Source organism: Phyllobates terribilis, unplaced genomic scaffold (assembly GCF_046119375.1).
Source record: "Phyllobates terribilis strain yellow unplaced genomic scaffold, ASM4611937v1 Scaffold_7__3_contigs__length_470593459, whole genome shotgun sequence".
Lineage (NCBI taxonomy): Eukaryota > Metazoa > Chordata > Amphibia > Anura > Dendrobatidae > Phyllobates > Phyllobates terribilis.
In genome coordinates this window covers 185303078-185322432 of record NW_027362767.1, presented here as the reverse complement: position 1 = coordinate 185322432, position 19355 = coordinate 185303078, and positions in this window count along the sequence as shown.

Here is a 19355-nt window from a genome sequence, read left to right as displayed (position 1 = left end):
TATAGAGTCATTACACGCAGAGGGATCTATTATATAGAGTCATTACATGTAGAGGGATCTATTATATGGAGTCATTACATGCAGAGGGATCTATTATATGGAGTCATTACACGCAGAGGGATCTATTATATAGAGTCATTACACACAGAGGGATCTATTATATAGAGTCATTACACACAGAGGGATCTATTATATAGAGTCATTACACACAGAGGGATCTATTATATAGAGTCATTACACACAGAGGGATCTATTATATAGAGTCATTACACACAGAGGGATCTATTATATAGAGTCATTACACACAGAGGGATCTATTATATAGAGTCATTACACACAGAGGGATCTATTATATAGAGTCATTACACACAGAGGGATCTATTATAGAGTCATTACACACAGAGGGATTTATTATATAGAGTCATTACATACAGAGTGATCCAAGTGTTTATTTCTTTTAATGTTGATGATTATGGCTTACAGCCAATGAAAACACAAAACTCATTATCTTAGTGTCATGAAAACAACACCCACTCTTGGGTCAGACCTTGCAGCTCTCTGGCGCCCCCTTATCCTGCTGGTCAAACACGGTATTGACAGAGGATAAGCACGGGTGCAGCTGCTCTAGTTTATGTCGACTATTGCGGCACGTGATGTGACAGGACGTATATATACCACCAGTTCCTTCCAGGAACGTATATATACCTCCGACCAGCCACCCTCAAACCACAATATCACATAAATACTGGTATACTGCCACCACCGATCGCTTAACAGGTGGATCGGGTACCTGGTAGGTAACGTGAATTAGCGAGTGAGGAACGTGTTTGCTCGACATAGGACAAGAAGAAAGAAACTGGTAAATAATTAATGATTTACTCCCAAAAGGTGGGCAGTGTTTACAAAATATATACAAGATATTATAAAGGAGACAATTTACATGTATGCATAAACAGTTATTAAAATAAAAGGGATAAGTAATAGCAAAACCTGCTTCACAAGGTGATGGTCTCAGATTCTGTGGGGGGGACGGCTCCCCGGAAATTAGACTTGATTCCTTCACGCAGCGTGTAGTGCATGCGTCTGCGTCCCTGGTTGGAATGGCTTGAAAAATGGCCGATCTGGTTTTTAGCAAGCAGCCAAAACTCTGGGGAACACCCCTTATTTACCTTACAAGGGGGCTCGGCTTTGCGAGCCCACCCAGCTGCAGAAGACCTAAAAAATCCTTCAGATTCCATATCTTGGTGTGGGGGGGTCCCACATCCAAGATGGAGACATCATCTTGACCGTCACCAATATTCATGAAGATAGATATTAAATATGAAACCTCTATGACGCTCAGAATCTCAGAATCCATTATCTCAGTTCCCGGTCATTCCTCAGTTATGCAAGTTATACTATTGTAATGGGAAAAAGGTGAGCATTCAAAACACGTGGTTCCGATGTTTCTGTCAGACCTGTGCGTGATTAAAATTGGCATAAAACGTTTGTACAATTAAACAATGGGATTTTTTTGGAGGGATTTTCCGGTTTGTACCAGCGCTTGCCCTGGACTGAGGTTTTATGGCGGGTCATAAAAATTCCTGGTTTGGGGAAAAGCAAAAGTGAGTTCTATGTCTTCACTTACAAACAGATTGGGGGTGGGTTTTTTTTTCCTTTTTTAAAACATCTCTCAATTTTAAAAACTCGGGCAAAAATAACTTTTGCCTGACACCTCCCCCTTTTTGACTGCGCTATGGAGGTAGGACCTTCTGGTACTCCTCCAAGCGTATGTCTGGAGGCTCCCCTCGCCGGGACAACCCATCGGCATTGCCATGCTCGCTGCCCTTGCGGTGTTGAACGGTAAAGTCGTACTGCTGGTGGGTGAGGCTCCAGCGTAACAACCTTCCGTTGGCACCTGACATGGTGTGCAGCCAACTCAGGGGGTTGTGGTCAGTCACGACAGTGAAGGGGCGCCCGTACAAGTAAGGCTGTAAGCGGTTGAGGGCCCATACAATGGCCAGGCACTCCTTCTCTATGGTGGAATAGGCCACTTCCCTCGGCAGCAGTTTCCGGCTTAGGTACAACACGGGGTGTTCTTGGTTCCCCGAGTCGACCTGGCTGAGTACAGCACCGAGGCCAAACTCACTGGCGTCGGTCTGTACTAAGAGTGGCCGTGTGCCGTCGACCACCTTTAGTACAGGAAAGCTGCTCAGGGCAGTCTTCAAAGCCCTAAAGGCCACCTCGCATTCATCCGTCCATTTGACGGAATGGGGTAGGCTCTTCCTGGTGAGGTCTGTCAAGGGCTTCGCAAGGCTACTATAGTCCTGCACAAAGCGTCTATAGCACCCTGCGGTGCCCAAGAAGGACTGCACCTGCTTCTTGGTCCTGGGGGTGGGCCAGGACACGATAGCGTCCACCTTCCCAGGCTCTGGCTTCAGAGTACCCCCACCTACCCGGTGCCCCAGGTAGTGGACCTCGTTCATGCCCATCTGGCACTTCCCCAGCTTGATGGTCAAGCCCGCCTGGTGAATGCGCTCGAGCACCTGCTGCAGATGCTCGAGGTGATCCTCCCAGGTGGGACTGAAGATGGCAATGTCATCCAGGTACGCTACTGCGTACCTCTCCAGTCCCTGGAGCAGGTGGTTGACCATTCGCTGGAACGTGGCAGGGGCATTTTTCATGCCGAACGGCATGACCGTGGATTCATACAATCCGAAGGGGGTGATAAAGGCGGACTTCTCCTGGGCCCCGGGGCTCAAGGGAATCTGCCAATATCCCCGACTCAAATCCATAATGGAGAGATAGCTCGCGCTGGCTAACCGCTCCAGCAGCTCCTCAATGCGTGGCATTGGTTGTGCGTCAGAGGCGGTGATAGCGTTGAGCCCCCTGTAGTCCACACATAACCGGTCGTCCAGTCCTTCTTAGGCACCAGGACTACAGGTGAGGCCCACGCGCTCTTGGACCGCTTAATCACCCCCAACTGCAGCATCTCCTCGACCTCCTGGCGCATGACATGCTGCACCTCGTCGGAGATTCGATAGGCTGTCCGCCGGAGTGGGGCATGATTCCCGGTGTCCACTTCATGGACCGCCACTTCAGTCCTGCCAGGCAGGTTGGTGAACACTGCTTGGAAGGGTTTCAGCACTGCTTGCATCTGAGACCTCTGGTCTGCGGATAGCAAGTCGCTTAGCTCTACATCCTCTAGGGACCCGCTGGCCTTCGCTTGGGCGAGCATGTTGAAGAGGGGGTCATCCTCCCCATCCTCGGGCAGGTTGCAGACCGGTAGGACGCAGGTTCCACGTTCTTGATGAGCCTTCATCATATTAACGTGAAACGCCTTCCGCCTACCCCGCTCGTGGTCAAGTGTGATCACGTAGGTGACCGGGTTGAGCTGTTGGTGAATGACGTACGGGCCTTCCCAGGCCGCCTGAAGCTTGTCCTTTGGTACGGGGACCAGCACCCACACCTTCTGACCCACCTGGTAGGTCCGTTCTCGGGCATTCTGGTCGTACCAATGCTTCTGGTCAGCCTGGGCTTGCGCCATGTTGTCATGCACCAACTGCGTCAAGGTCTGCATCTTGTCACGGAAGCCCATGACATACTCCACGATGGACACTCCTGGGGAGCTCGGCTCTTCTTCCCAGAATTCCCTTATCAACCCAAGGGGTCCTCGGACACGCCTGCCATACAGGAGCTCAAAGGGGGAAAACCCCGTCGAGGCCTGTGGAACCTCTCTGTAAGCAAATAGCAGGTGTGGGAGGTAACGCTCCCAGTCGCGACCCTGGGTCTCAACCAGCATTTTTAACATCTGTTTGAGGGTACCGTTGAATCGCTCACACAAACCATTGGTCTGTGGGTGATACGCACTCGATACCAGATGCTGCACCTGCATTTTCTTACATAGGGCCTCCATTAAGCGTGACATGAACTGAGTCCCCTGGTCGGTAAGCATCTCCCTGGGAAATCCTACTCGCGAAAAGATGGCCAAGAAGGCGTCCGCCACCTTATCCGCCCTAATTGAGGACAGGGCTGCTGCCTCCGGATACCGGGTAGCATAGTCTACCACGGTAAGGATGAATCGTTTTCCAGAGCTGCTGGGTATGGCCAGTGGTCCCACAATGTCCACAGCAATCCTCTGGAAAGGCTCCTCTATCACTGGCAAAGAGATCAGGGGGGCTTTGGGGGCCGGCCCTGACTTTCCCACTCTTTGACACGTGGTACAGGATCGACAGTAGTTCACCACATCTGTCCTCATTTTGGGCCAATAAAAGTGATGAGACAGCCGGGCCTTGGTTTTGGTGACCCCCAAGTGTCCAGCGAGTGGAATTTCATGGGCGATCCGCAACAACTCATCCCTGAATGGGTAGGGGACGACCAGCTGTCTTTCCCTCAGCCACTCCTGTTGGGGTGTACATGGAACTGTCTCCCGGTACAACCTCCCTTGGTCCCAGAATACCCTCTCCTTATCCGACTCGGAGGTGGGTTTCTCAGCGAGGCTCCTTAACGTCTCTAGGCTAGCATCTGAGTGCAGAGCTGCCTGAAACTCCTGGCTGGAGGAAGCCAGAAGTGAGGTTAAGGCCACGTCCTCACTGGGACCCTCTGGGACCGGCTCTGGGTCCATACCTGATTCAGTTATTCCTCTGTTCGAGGAGGGTCCAGAAGGCAGGGCGTTACTTGCGTTCTGGGCACTCTGCTGCGGGTAACAGCGGCTATATAGGCCGTCTCCCCGGGGAATAACCCCGTCTCATTAGCCGGCGAGGCCATGAGAACTACTTCTCCATCATCCTCCATTACCTCAGGCACAGTGCTACATATGGGGCAGCGACTATCAGCCAGGTCACCATCTGTTGTGACACTGGTCACTGGCACAGCCCCACCTGCGCCATGGTCCTCGTGCCTCTCCCCATTACCCTTGGCACTGACCTTTGCTACTGCTAGGGGATCCTCAGCAACATCACCCCGCAGAGTGACATGGCTGAGTTCTCCTGCACCTTCCAATGCAACAACATCATCATCATCATCATCATCATCATTAGGTAAAGCATTGACATTCACATTATCAGCATTAACCTTACCAACCGTATCAGATCGGGGAGGGGTGTCAGGGACATAATAAGCAAACATCCTCCCCAAATCAGTTCCCAACAAAACATTTGCAGGTAGGTTTTTGGATACTCCCACTTCCTTCACCCCACTCCCCGCACCCCAATCAATAAAAACCCAGGCCATGGGCAAGGGGCATCGGACGCCCCCAATCCCAGTGACAGTCAGGGTCTTTCCTGGAATAAGCGCTTCAGGGGACACCAGTTCGGGTCGGATGAGGGTTCGTTCGGCCCCAGTGTCCTTGAGGCCTACAGTGAGAGTGTCCCCCACCCTGACAGACTGAAAGTTTTCACAGGCCTTCCCAACCGGCCCACCCACCAAAAGAACTGAGGCATTAGGCCCTGGGACCTTGGATGGGGGGTTCTTCCTCTGCTTCTCTGGGCAAGTGGCGCTGAGATGACCAGTCTGGTTGCAGGAATAACACCTGCGGGCATCGGATGCAGGCAGGGCCTTGGCAATGGGAAAAAGGCCTCCGGAAGGTCGGCTGGCAGGGGCAGGGATGGTGGTTGATGGCTTACCCCCTTTCCAGCTGGCGACGACCGGCTTCCGCACCTCTGGTCTCCGGTTGGCCTCGTAGGTGTCTGCGATCTGCGCTGCTTTATTGGCATCAGGTGGCTCCCGATCCATCACGAACTGCCGTACCTCAGTCGGACACAGATGCAGGAACTGGTCTTTCACCATCAGGTCCTTTAGCTGCTCAAAGGTGGTCGCTGACAGTCCTTGGATCCACTGCTCAAAGTTGGTTCTGAGCCCGTCTACCACATCACGGTAGGTGTCCTGTGGTCCACGTTGGAGGGTTCTGAATTTTTTCCGGTAAACCTCCGGAGTCAGCTGGTACTTTTTTATCAGGGCCTGCTTGACGGCCTCATAGTCTCCATCCTGCTCTCGAGGGAGGGAAGCAAACACCTCCAAAGCTTTTCCTCGGAGCCCTGGAGTCAAATATCTTGCCCATTGGTCGATGGGCAGCTGATACTGCCTGCAGGCCTTTTCAAAGCCTCGCAGAAATGTGTCCAAGTCCCCATCCTTTTCCATCACAGGGAAGTGCTCAGGACGAGGTTTAAAGCAGCTGGCACTGTTGGACTCACGGGTCTGCGTAGAGGGCGACTCCTTCTGGATCCGGGCTAGCTCCAGCTGGTGTTGTCGGTCAGCTTGGGCTTGTCGCTCAGCAGCCTCTCGGTCAGCTTGGGCTTGTCGCTCAGCCCGCTCCTGGAATTTCAGGATCAGCTCCAGTCGTCCATCATGATTGTCTGTGGCGAGCTCCTCCAAGGCCATCTGCAGGTGGGGGTCCACACTACCCTGGTTGCGGGTATGGCTGGCAATCACTGGTTGGACCCCGGCAGCAGCGCCATCCGGGTCTTGGCTGGCCGCCCCCTCATCAGGGCTCTGCTGTCGGACGGGCTCTGCAGCATCTTGTAACAGTTCAGAAATCATTTGTTCTTTGCTTTTGCCGTGGGGGTCAATGCCTTTGATTATACATATTCCAGTAAGAGTGTCCTTTTTCTGCTGGTGATACCAGGACTCCCCAACTACGACCATGATCACCAAAATAAAAATAGAAAAGAAAAATCGAAGAAGGGTAGGGGTAACTGCTACACATACAGTATTGTCTCAGATCTAATAAACACTGAGTTCGATCTTCAAAACTTTTGTGCAAGTTTTTAGTGAGAGGAATGATTGCTCAAACCAGATCACTAATGTCCTATGATCCCACCGCTGCCACCAATTTGTCATGAAAACAACACCCACTCTTGGGTCAGACCTTGCAGCTCTCTGGCGCCCCCTTATCCTGCTGGTCAAACACGGTATTGACAGAGGATAAGCACGGGTGCAGCTGCTCTAATTTATGTCGACTATTGCGGCACGTGATGTGACAGGACGTATATATACCACCAGTTCCTTCCAGGAACGTATATATACCTCCGACCAGCCACCCTCAAACCACAATATCACATAAATACTGGTATACTGCCACCACCGATCGCTTAACAGGTGGATCGGGTACCTGGTAGGTAACGTGAATTAGCGAGTGAGGAACGTGTTTGCTCGACATAGGACAAGAAGAAAGAAACTGGTAAATAATTATTTACTCCCAAAAGGTGGGCAGTGTTTACAAAATATATACAAGATATTATAAAGGAGACAATTTACATGTATGCATAAACAGTTATTAAAATAAAAGGGATAAGTAATAGCAAAACCTGCTTCACAAGGTGATGGTCTCAGATTCTGTGGGGGGGACGGCTCCCCGGAAATTAGACTTGATTCCTTCACGCAGCGTGTAGTGCATGCGTCTGCGTCCCTGGTTGGAATGGCTTGAAAAATGGCCGATCTGGTTTTTAGCAAGCAACCAAAACTCTGGGGAACACCCCTTATTTACCTTACATGGGGGCTCGGCTTTGCGAGCCCACCCAGCTGCAGAAGACCTAAAAAATCCTTCAGATTCCATATCTTGGTGTGGGGGGGTCCCACATCCAAGAGGGAGACATCATCTTGACCGTCACCAATATTCATGAAGATAGATATTAAATATGAAACCTCTATGACGCTCAGAATCTCAGAATCCATTATCTCAGTTCCCGGTCATTCCTCAGTTATGCAAGTTATACTATTGTAATGGGAAAAAGGTGAGCATTCAAAAAACGTGGTTCCGATGTTTCTGTCAGACCTGTGCGTGATTAAAATTGGCATAAAACGTTTGTACAATTAAACAATGGGATTTTTTTGGAGGGATTTTCCGGTTTGTACCAGCGCTTGCCCTGGACTGAGGTTTTATGGCGGGTCATAAAAATTCCTGGTTTGGGGAAAAGCAAAAGTGAGTTCTATGTCTTCACTTACAAACAGATAGGGGGTGGGTTTTTTTTTCCTTTTTTAAAACATCTCTCATTTTTAAAAACTCGGGCAAAAATACCTTTTGCCTGACACTTAGTAAATTAAAATAATTAACCAAAAACACCTGCAAAGGCTTTCTACGTGATTAAAAAGGCCCCTTAGTCTGTTTCAGTAAGCTCCACAATCATGGGGAAGACTGATGACTTGCAAGATGTCCAGAAGGCAGTCATTGACACACTCCACAAGGTCCCAGAGTCTGGAGGAAGATTGGAGAGGCCACAATCCAAGCTGCTGGAGGTCTAGTGTGAAGTCTCCACAATCATTGATGATTTGTGGAGCCATGTCATCTGCTGGTGGAGGTCCACTGTGTTTTATCAAGACGACTTCATTCTCCAGCAGGACTTGGCCCCTGTCCACATGGCCAAAAGTACCAATACCTGGTTTACACACAACAGTATCACTGAGCTTCATTGGCAGCAAACTCGCCTGACCTTAACCCCATAGAGAATCTATTATACAGAATCTATGGGATATTGTCAGGAGGAAGATGAGACCCCAGAGCCAACAATGCAGACGAGCTGAAGGCTGCTATCAAAGCCACCTGGGCTTCCATAACACCTCAGCAGGGCCACAGGCTGATCCCTCCATGCCACAGGCTGATCGCCCCCATGCCACATTGCCGCATTGATGCAGTAATTGATGCACAAGGAGCCGGACCAAGTATTGAGGCATTTACTGAACAGACATTTCAGTAGGAAATTTCGGATTTTAAAAACATTTTTCAAGCTGTTGTTATAAAGTATTCTAATTTACTGAGATAATGACTTTAGTGTTTTCATTGACTGTAAGCCATAATCATCAACATTAACAGAAATAAACACGTGAAATAGATCCCTCTGCGTGTAATGACTCTATATAATAGATCGCTCTGCGTGTAATGACTCTATAGAATAGATCCCTCTGTGTGTAATGACTCTATATAATAGATCCCTCTGCGTTTAATGGCTCTATATAATAGATCCCTCTGTGTGTAATGACTCAATATAATAGATCCCTCTGCGTGTAATGACTCTATATAATAGATCCCTCTGTGTGTAATGACTCTATATAAAAGATCCCTCTGTGTGTAATGACTCTATATAATAGATCTCTCTGTGTCTAATGACTCTAAATAATAGATCCCTCTGTGTGTAATGACTCTATATAATAGATCACTCTGTGTGTAATGACTCAATATAATAGATCCCTCTGTGTGTAATGACTCTATATAATAGATCCCTCTGTGTGTAATGACTCTATATAATAGATCCCTCTGCGTGTAATGACTCTATATAATAGATCGCTCTGCGTGTAATGACTCTATATAAGAGATCCCTCTGTGTGTAATGACTCTATATAATAGATCCCTCTGTGTGTAATGACTCTATATAATAGATCCCTCTGTCTGTAATGACTCTATATAATAGATCACTCTTTGTGTAATGACTCAATAGAATAGATCCCTCTGCGTATAATGACTCTATATAATAGATCCCTCTGTGTGTAATGACTCTATATAATAGATCCCTCTGTGTGTAATGACTCTATATAATAGATCCCTCTGCGTGTAATGACTCTATATAATAGATAGCTCTGTGTGTAATGACTCTATATAATAGATCCCTCTGTGTGTAATGACTCTATATAATAGATCCCTCTGTGTGTAATGACTCTATATAATAGATCCCTCTGTGTGTAATGACTCTATATAATAGATCCCTCTGTGTGTAATGACTCTATATAATAGATCCCTCTGTGTGTAATGACTCTATATAATAGATCACTCTGTGTGTAATGACTCTATATAATAAATCCCTCTGCGTGTAATGACTATAAAATAGAGCCCTCTGTGTGTAATGACTGTATATAATAGATCCCTCTGTGTGTAATGACTGTATATAATAGATCCCTCTGTGTGTAATGACTCTATATAATAGACCCCTCTGTGTGTAATGACTCTATATAATAGATCCCTGTGTGTGTGATGGCTCTATATAATAGATCGCTCTGTGTGTAATGACTCTATATAATAGATTCCTCTGTGTCTAATGACTCTATATAATACATCCGTCTGTGTGTAATGACTCTATATAATAGATCCCTGTGTGTAATGACTCTATATAATAGATCCCTCTATGTGTAATGACTCTATATAATAGATCACTCTTTGTGTAATGACTCTATAGAATAGATCACTCTGTGTGTAATGACTCTATCGAATAGATCCCTCTGCGTGTAACGACTCTATATAATAGATCCCTCTGTGTGTAATGACTCTATAATAGATCCCTCTGTGTGTAATGACTCTATATAATAGACCCCTCTGTGTGTAATTACTCTACATAATAGATCCCTCTGTGTGTAATGACTCTATATAATAGATCACTCTGTGTGTAATGACTCTATATAATAGATCCCTCTGTGTGTAATAACTCTATAGAATAGATCACTCTTTGTGTAATGACTCTATATAATAGATCCCTCTGCGTGTAATGACTCTATAAAATAGAGCCCTCTGTGTGTAATGACTGTATATAATAGATCCCTCTGTGTAATGACTGTATATAATAGATCCCTCTGCGTGTAATGACTCTATATAAGAGATCGCTCTGTGTGTAATGACTCTATTTAATAGATCCCTCTGTGTGTAATGACTCTATATAATAGATCCCTCTGCGTGTAATGACTCTATATAATAGATCGCTCTGTGTGTAATGACTCTATATAATAGATCCCTCTGTGTGTAATGACTCTATATAATAGATCCCTCTGTGTGTATTGACTATATAATAGATCCCTCTGTGTGTAATGACTCTATATAATAGATCACTCTGTGTGTAATGACTCTATATAATAGATCCCTTTGTGTGTAATGACTCTATAGAATAGATCACTCTGTGTGTAATGACTCTATATAATAGATCCCTCTGCGTGTAATGACTCTATAAAATAGAGCCCTCTGTGTGTAATGACTGTATATAATAGATCCCTCTGTGTGTAATGACTCTATATAATAGATCCCTCTGTGTGTAATGACTCTATATAATAGACCCCTCTGTGTGTAATGACTCTATAGAATAGATCCCTCTGTGTGTAATGACTCTATATAATAGATCCCTCTGTGTGTAATCACTCTATATAATAGATAAGTCTGTGTTTAATGAATCTATATGTCAGGCAAAAGGTATTTTTGCCCGAGTTTTTAAAAATGAGAGATGTTTTAAAAAAGGAAAAAAAAAACCCCACCCCCTATCTGTTTGTAAGTGAAGACATAGAACTCATTTTTGCTTTTCCCCAAACCAGGAATTTTTATGACCCGCCATAAAACCTCAGTCCAGGGCAAGCACTGGAACAAACCGGAAAATCCCTCCAAAAAATCCCATTGTTTAATTGTACAAACGTTTTATGCCAATTTTAATCACGCACAGGTCTGACAGAAACATCGGAACCACGTTTTTTGAATGCTTACCTTTTTCCCATTACAATAGTATAACTTGCATAACTGAGGAATGACCGGGAACTGAGATAATGGATTCTGAGCGTCTGAGCGTCATAGAGGTTTCATATTTAATATCTATCTTCATGAATATTGGTGACGGTCAAGATGATGTCTCCCTCTTGGATGTGGGACCCCCCCACACCAAGATATGGAATCTGAAGGATCTGTTAGGTCTTCTGCAGCTGGGTGGGCTCGCAAAGCCGAGCCCCCCTTGTAAGGTAAATAAGGGGTGTTCCCCAGAGTTTTGGCTGCTTACTAAAAAGCAAATCGGCCATTTTCAGGTCATTCTTCTCAGGGACGTCGAACGCACGCACATCACGCGGCGTAAGAAGAATCACCTCTAATTTCCGGGGAGCCGTCCCTCCCACAGAATCTGAGACCATCACCTTGTGAAGCAGGTTTTGCTATTACTTATCCCTTTTATTTTAATAACTGTTTATGCATACATGTAAATTGTCTCCTTTATAATATCTTGTATATATTTTGTAAACACTGCCCCCTTTTGGGAGTAAATCATTAATTATTTACCAGTTTCTTTCTTCTTGTCCTATGTCGAGCAAACACGTTCCTCACTCGCTAATTCACGTTACCTACCAGGTACCCGATCCACCTGTTAAGCGATCGGTGGTGGCAGTATACCAGTATTTAGGTGATATTGTGGTTTGAGGGTGGCTGGTCGGAGGTATATATACGTTCCTGGAAGGAACTGGTGGTATATATACATCCTGTCACATCACGTGCCACAATAGTCGACATAAATTAGAGCAGCTGCACCCGTGCTTATCCTCTGTCAATACCGTGTTTGACCAGCAGGATAAGGGGGCGCCAGAGAGCTGCAAGGTCTGACCCAAGAGTGGGTGTTGTTTTCGTGACAAATTGGTGGCAAGCGGTGGGATCATAGGACATTAGTGATCTGGTTTGAGCAATCATTCCTCTCACTAAAACTTGCACAAAAGTTTTGAAGATCGAACTCAGTGTTTATTAGATCTGAGACAATACTGTATGTGTAGCAGTTACCCCTACCCTTCTTCGCTTTTTCTTTTCTATTTTTATTTTGGTGATCATGGTCGTAGTTGGGGAGTCCTGGTATCACCAGCAGAAAAAGGACACTCTTACTGGAATATGTATAATCAAAGGCATTGACCCCCACGGCAAAAGCAAAGAACAAATGATTTCTGAACTGTTACAAGGTGCTGCAGAGCCCGTCCGACAGCAGAGCCCTGATGAGGGGGCGGCCAGCCAAGGCCCGGATGGCGCTGCTGCAGGGGTCCAACCTGTGATTGCCAGCCATACCCGCAACCAGGGTAGTGTGGACCCCCACCTGCAGATGGCCTTGGAGGAGCTCGCCACAGACAATCATGATGGACGACTGGAGCTGATCCTGAAATTCCAGGAGCGGGCTGAGCGACAAGCTGACCGAGAGGCTGCTGAGCGACAAGCTGACCGACAACACCAGCTGGAGCTAGCCCGGATTCAGAAGGAGTCGCCCTCTACGCAGACCCGTGAGTCCAACAGTGCCAGCTGCTTTAAACCTCGTCCTGAGCACTTCCCTGTGATGGAAAAGGATGGGGACTTGGACACATTTCTGCGAGGCTTTGAAAAGGCCTGCAGGCAGTATCAGCTGCCCATCGACCAATGGGCAAGATATTTGACTCCAGGGCTCAGAGGAAAAGCTTTGGAGGTGTTTGCTTCCCTCCCTCGAGAGCAGGATGGAGACTATGGGGCCGTCAAGCAGGCCCTGATAAAATAGTACCAGCTGACTCCGGAGGTTTACCGGAAAAAATTCAGAACCCTCCAACGTGGACCACATGACACCTACAGCGATGTGTTAGACGGGCTCAGAACCAACTTTGAGCAGTGGATCCAAGGACTGTCAGCGACCACCTTTGAGCAGCTAAAGGACCTGATGGTGAAAGACCAGTTCCTGCATCTGTGTCCGACTGAGGTACGGCAGTTCGTGATGGATCGGGAGCCACCTGATGCCAATAAAGCAGCGCAGATCGCAGACACCTACGAGGCCAACCGGAGACCAGAGGTGCGGAAGCCGGTCGTCGCCAGCTGGAAAGGGGGTAAGCCATCAACCACCATCCCTGCCCCTGCCAGCCGACCTTCCGGAGGCCTTTTTCCCGTTGCCAAGGCCCTGCCTGCATCCGATGCCCGCAGGTGTTATTCCTGCAACCAGACTGGTCATCTCAGCACCACTTGCCCAGAGAAGCAGAGGAAGAACCCCCCATCCAAGGCCCCAGGGCCTAATGCTTCAGTTCTTTTGGTGGGTGGGCCGGTTGGGAGGGCCTGTGAAAACTTTCAGTCTGTCAGGGTGGGGGACACTCTCACTGTAGGCCTCAAGGACACTGGGGCCGAACGAACCCTCATCCGACCCGAACTGGTGTCCCCTGAAGCGCTTATTCCAGGAAAGACCCTGACTGTCACTGGGATTGGGGGCGTCCGATGCCCCTTGCCCATGGCCCGGGTTTTTATTGATTGGGGTGCGGGGAGTGGGGTGAAGGAAGTGGGAGTATCCAAAAACCTACCTGCAAATGTTTTGTTGGGAACTGATTTGGGGAGGATGTTTGCTTATTATGTCCCTGACACCCCTCCCCGATCTGATACGGTTGGTAAGGTTAATGCTAATAATGTGAATGTCAATGCTTTACATGATGATGGTGATGATGATGATGATGATGATGATGATGATGTTGTTGTATTGGAAGGTGCAGGAGAACTCAGCCATGTCACTCTGCGGGGTGATGTTGCTGAGGATCCCCTAGCAGGAGCAAATGTCAGTGCCAAGGGTAATGGGGAGAGGCACGAGGACCATGAAGCAGGTGGTGCTGTGCCAGTGACCAGTGTCACAACAGAAGGTGACCTGGCTGATGGTAGCTGCCGCATACGTAGCACTGTGCCTGAGGTAATGGAGGATGATGGAGAAGTAGTTCTCATGGCCTCTCAGGCTAATGAGACGGTGTTATTCCCCGGGGAGACGGCCTATATAGCCGCTGTTACCCGCAGTCAGAGTGCCCAGAATGCAAGTAACGCCCTGCCTTCTGGACCCTCCTCGGACAGAGGAATAACAGGATCAGGTATGGACCCAGAGCCGGTCCCAGAGGGTCCCAGTGAGGACGTGGCCTTAACCTCACTTCTGGCTTCCTCCAGCCAGGAGTTTCAGGCAGCTCTGCACTCAGATGATAGTCTGGAGACGTTAAGGAGCCTCGCGGAGAAACCCACCTCCGAGTCGGATAAGGAGAGGGTATTCTGGGACCAAGGGAGGTTGTACCGGGAGACAGTTCCCTGTACACCCCAACAGGAGTGGCTGAGGGAAAGACAGCTGGTCGTCCCCTACCAATTCAGGGACGAGTTGTTGCGGATCGCCCATGAAATTCCACTCGCTGGACACTTGGGGGTTAGCAAAACCAAGGCCCGGCTGTCTCATCACTTTTATTGGCCCAAAATGAGGACAGATGTGGTGAACTACTGTCGCTCCTGTACCACGTGTCAAAGAGTGGGAAAGTCAGGGCCGGCCCCCAAAGCCCCCCTGATCTCTTTGCCAGTGATAGAGGAGCCTTTCCAGAGGATTGCTGTGGACATTGTGGGACCACTGGCCATACCCAGCAGCTCTGGAAAACGATTCATCCTTACCGTGGTAGACTATGCTACCCGGTATCCGGAGGCAGTAGCCCTGTCCTCAATTAGGGCGGATAAGGTGGCGGACGCCCTCTTGGCCATCTTTTCGCGAGTAGGATTTCCCAGGGAGATGCTTACCGACCAGGGGACTCAGTTCATGTCACGCTTAATGGAGGCCCTATGTAAGAAAATGCAGGTGCAGCATCTGGTATCGAGTGCGTATCACCCACAGACCAATGGTTTGTGTGAGCGATTCAACGGTACCCTCAAACAGATGTTAAAAATGCTGGTTGAGACCCAGGGTCGCGACTGGGAGCGTTACCTCCCACACCTGCTATTTGCTTACAGAGAGGTTCCACAGGCCTCGACGGGGTTCTCCCCCTTTAAGCTCCTGTATGGCAGGCGTGTCCGAGGACCCCTTGGGTTGATAAGGGAATTCTGGGAAGAAGAGCCGAGCTCCCCAGGAGTGTCCATCGTGGAGTATGTCATGCGCTTCCGTGACAAGATGCAGACCTTGACGCAGTTGGTGCATGACAACATGGCGCAAGCCCAGGCTGACCAGAAGCATTGGTACGACCAGAACGCCCGAGAACGGACCTACCAGGTGGGTCAGAAGGTGTGGGTGCTGGTCCCCGTACCAAAGGACAAGCTTCAGGCGGCCTGGGAAGGCCCGTACGTCATTCACCAACAGCTCAACCCGGTCACCTACGTGATCACCCTTGACCACGAGCGGGGTAGGCGGAAGGCGTTTCACGTTAATATGATGAAGGCTCATCAAGAACGTGGAACCTGCGTCCTACCGGTCTGCAACCTGCCCGAGGATGGGGAGGATGACCCCCTCTTGGACATGCTCGCCCAAGCAAAGGCCAGCGGGTCCCTAGAGGATGTAGAGCTAAGCGACTTGCTATCCGCAGACCAGAGGTCTCAGATGCAAGCAGTGCTGAAACCATTCCAAGCAGTGTTCACCAACCTGCCTGGCAGGACTGAAGTGGCGGTCCATGAAGTGGACTACAGGGGGCTCAACGCTATCACCGCCTCTGACGCACAACCAATGCCACGCATTGAGGAGCTGCTGGAGCGGTTAGCCAGCGCGAGCTATCTCTCCATTATGGATTTGAGTCGGGGATATTGGCAGATTCCCTTGAGCCCCGGGGCCCAGGAGAAGTCCGCCTTTATCACCCCCTTCGGATTGTATGAATCCACGGTCATGCCCTTCGGCATGAAAAATGCCCCTGCCACGTTCCAGCGAATGGTCAACCACCTGCTCCAGGGACTGGAGAGGTACGCAGTAGCGTACCTGGATGACATTGCCATCTTCAGTCCCACCTGGGAGGATCACCTCGAGCATCTGCAGCAGGTGCTCGGGCGCATTCACCAGGCGGGCTTGACCATCAAGCCGGGAAAGTGCCAGATGGGCATGAACGAGGTCCACTACCTGGGGCACCGGGTAGGTGGGGGTACTCTGAAGCCAGAGCCTGGGAAGGTGGACGCTATCGTGTCCTGGCCCACCCCCAGGACCAAGAAGCAGGTGCAGTCCTTCTTGGGCACCGCAGGGTACTATAGACGCTTTGTGCAGGACTATAGTAGCCTTGCGAAGCCCTTGACAGACCTCACCAGGAAGAGCCTACCCCATTCCGTCAAATGGACGGATGAATGCGAGGTGGCCTTTAGGGCTTTGAAGACTGCCCTGAGCAGCTCTCCTGTACTAAAGGCGGTCGACGGCACACGGCCACTCTTAGTACAGACCGACGCCAGTGAATTTGGCCTCGGTGCTGTACTCAGCCAGGTCGACTCGGGGAACCAAGAACACCCCGTGTTGTACCTAAGCCGGAAACTGCTGCCGAGGGAAGTGGCCTATTCCACCATAGAGAAGGAGTGCCTGGCCATTGTATGGGCCCTCAACCGCTTACAGCCTTACTTGTACGGGCGCCCCTTCACTGTCGTGACTGACCACAACCCCCTGAGTTGGCTGCACACCATGTCAGGTGCCAACGGAAGGTTGTTACGCTGGAGCCTCACCCTCCAGCAGTACGACTTTACTGTTCAACACCGCAAGGGCAGCGAGCATGGCAATGCCGATGGGTTGTCCCGGCGAGGGGAGCCTCCAGACATACGCTTGGAGGAGTACCAGAAGGTCCTACCTCCATAGCGCAGTCAAAAAGGGGGAGGTGTCAGGCAAAAGGTATTTTTGCCCGAGTTTTTAAAAATGAGAGATGTTTTAAAAAAGGAAAAAAAAAACCCCACCCCCTATCTGTTTGTAAGTGAAGACATAGAACTCATTTTTGCTTTTCCCCAAACCAGGAATTTTTATGACCCGCCGTAAAACCTCAGTCCAGGGCAAGCGCTAGTACAAACCGGAAAATCCCTCCAAAAAATCCCATTGTTTAATTGTACAAACGTTTTATGCCAATTTTAATCACGCACAGGTCTGACAGAAACATCGGAACCACGTTTTTTGAATGCTCACCTTTTTCCCATTACAATAGTATAACTTGCATAACTGAGGAATGACCGGGAACTGAGATAATGGATTCTGAGCTTCTGAGCGTCATAGAGGTTTCATATTTAATATCTATCTTCATGAATATTGGTGACGGTCAAGATGATGTCTCCCTCTTGGATGTGGGACCCCCCCACACCAAGATATGGAATCTGAAGGATCTGTTAGGTCTTCTGCAGCTGGGTGGGCTCGCAAAGCCGAGCCCCCCTTGTAAGGTAAATAAGGGGTGTTCCCCAGAGTTTTGGCTGCTTACTAAAAAGCAAATCGGCCATTTTCAGGTCATTCTTCTCAGGGACGTCGAACGCACGCACATCACGCGGCGTAAGAAGAATCACCTCTAATTTCCGGGGAGCCGTCCCTCCCACAGAATCTGAGACCATCACCTTGTGAAGCAGGTTTTGCTATTACTTATCCCTTTTATTTTAATAACTGTTTATGCATACATGTAAATTGTCTCCTTTATAATATCTTGTATATATTTTGTAAACACTGCCCCCCTTTTGGGAGTAAATCATTAATTATTTACCAGTTTCTTTCTTCTTGTCCTATGTCGAGCAAACACGTTCCTCACTCGCTAATTCACGTTACCTACCAGGTACCCGATCCACCTGTTAAGCGATCGGTGGTGGCAGTATACCAGTATTTAGGTGATATTGTGGTTTGAGGGTGGCTGGTCGGAGGTATATATACGTTCCTGGAAGGAACTGGTGGTATATATACGTCCTGTCACATCACGTGCCACAATAGTCGACATAAATTAGAGCAGCTGCACCCGTGCTTATCCTCTGTCAATACCGTGTTTGACCAGCAGGATAAGGGGGCGCCAGAGAGCTGCAAGGTCTGACCCAAGAGTGGGTGTTGTTTTCGTGACACTATATAATAGATCCCTGTGTGTAATGACTCTATATAATAGATCCCTCTGTGTGTAATGACTCTATATAATAGACCCCTCTGTGTGTAATGACTCTATATAATAGATCGCTCTGTGTGTAATCACTCTATATAATAGATAAGTCTGTGTGTAATGAATCTATATAATAGATCCCTGTGTGTAATGACTCTATATAATAGATCTCTCTGTGTGATGACTCTATATAATAGATCACTCTTTGTGTAATGACTCTATATAATAGATCCCTCTGTGTGCAATGACTCTATAGAATAGATCTCGCTGTGTGTAATGACTCTATAGAATAGATCCCTCTGCGTGTAATGACTCTATATAATAGATCCCTCTGTGTGTAATGACTCTATAGAATAGATCCCTCTGTGTGTAATGACTCTATATAATAGATCCCTCTGTGTGTAATGACTCTATATAATAGATCCCTCTGTGTGTAATGATTCTATATAATAGATCCCTCTGTGTGTAATGACTCTATATAATAGATCCCTCTGTGTGTAATGACTCTATATAATAGACCCCTCTGTGTGTAATGACTCTATATAATAGATCCCTCTGTGTGTGATGGCTCTATATAATAGATCGCTCTGTGTGTAATGACTCTATATAATAGATCCCTCTGTGTGTAATCACTCTATATAATAGATAAGTCTGTGTGTAATGAATCTATATAATAGATCCCTGTGTGTAATGACTCTATATAATAGATCCCTCTGTGTGTAATGACTCTATATAATAGATCACTCTTTGTGTAATGACTCTATATAATAGATCCCTCTGTGTGTAATGACTCTATAGAATAGATCACTCTGTGTGTAATGACTCTATACAATAGATCCCTCTGCGTGTAATGACTCTATATAATAGATCCCTCTGTG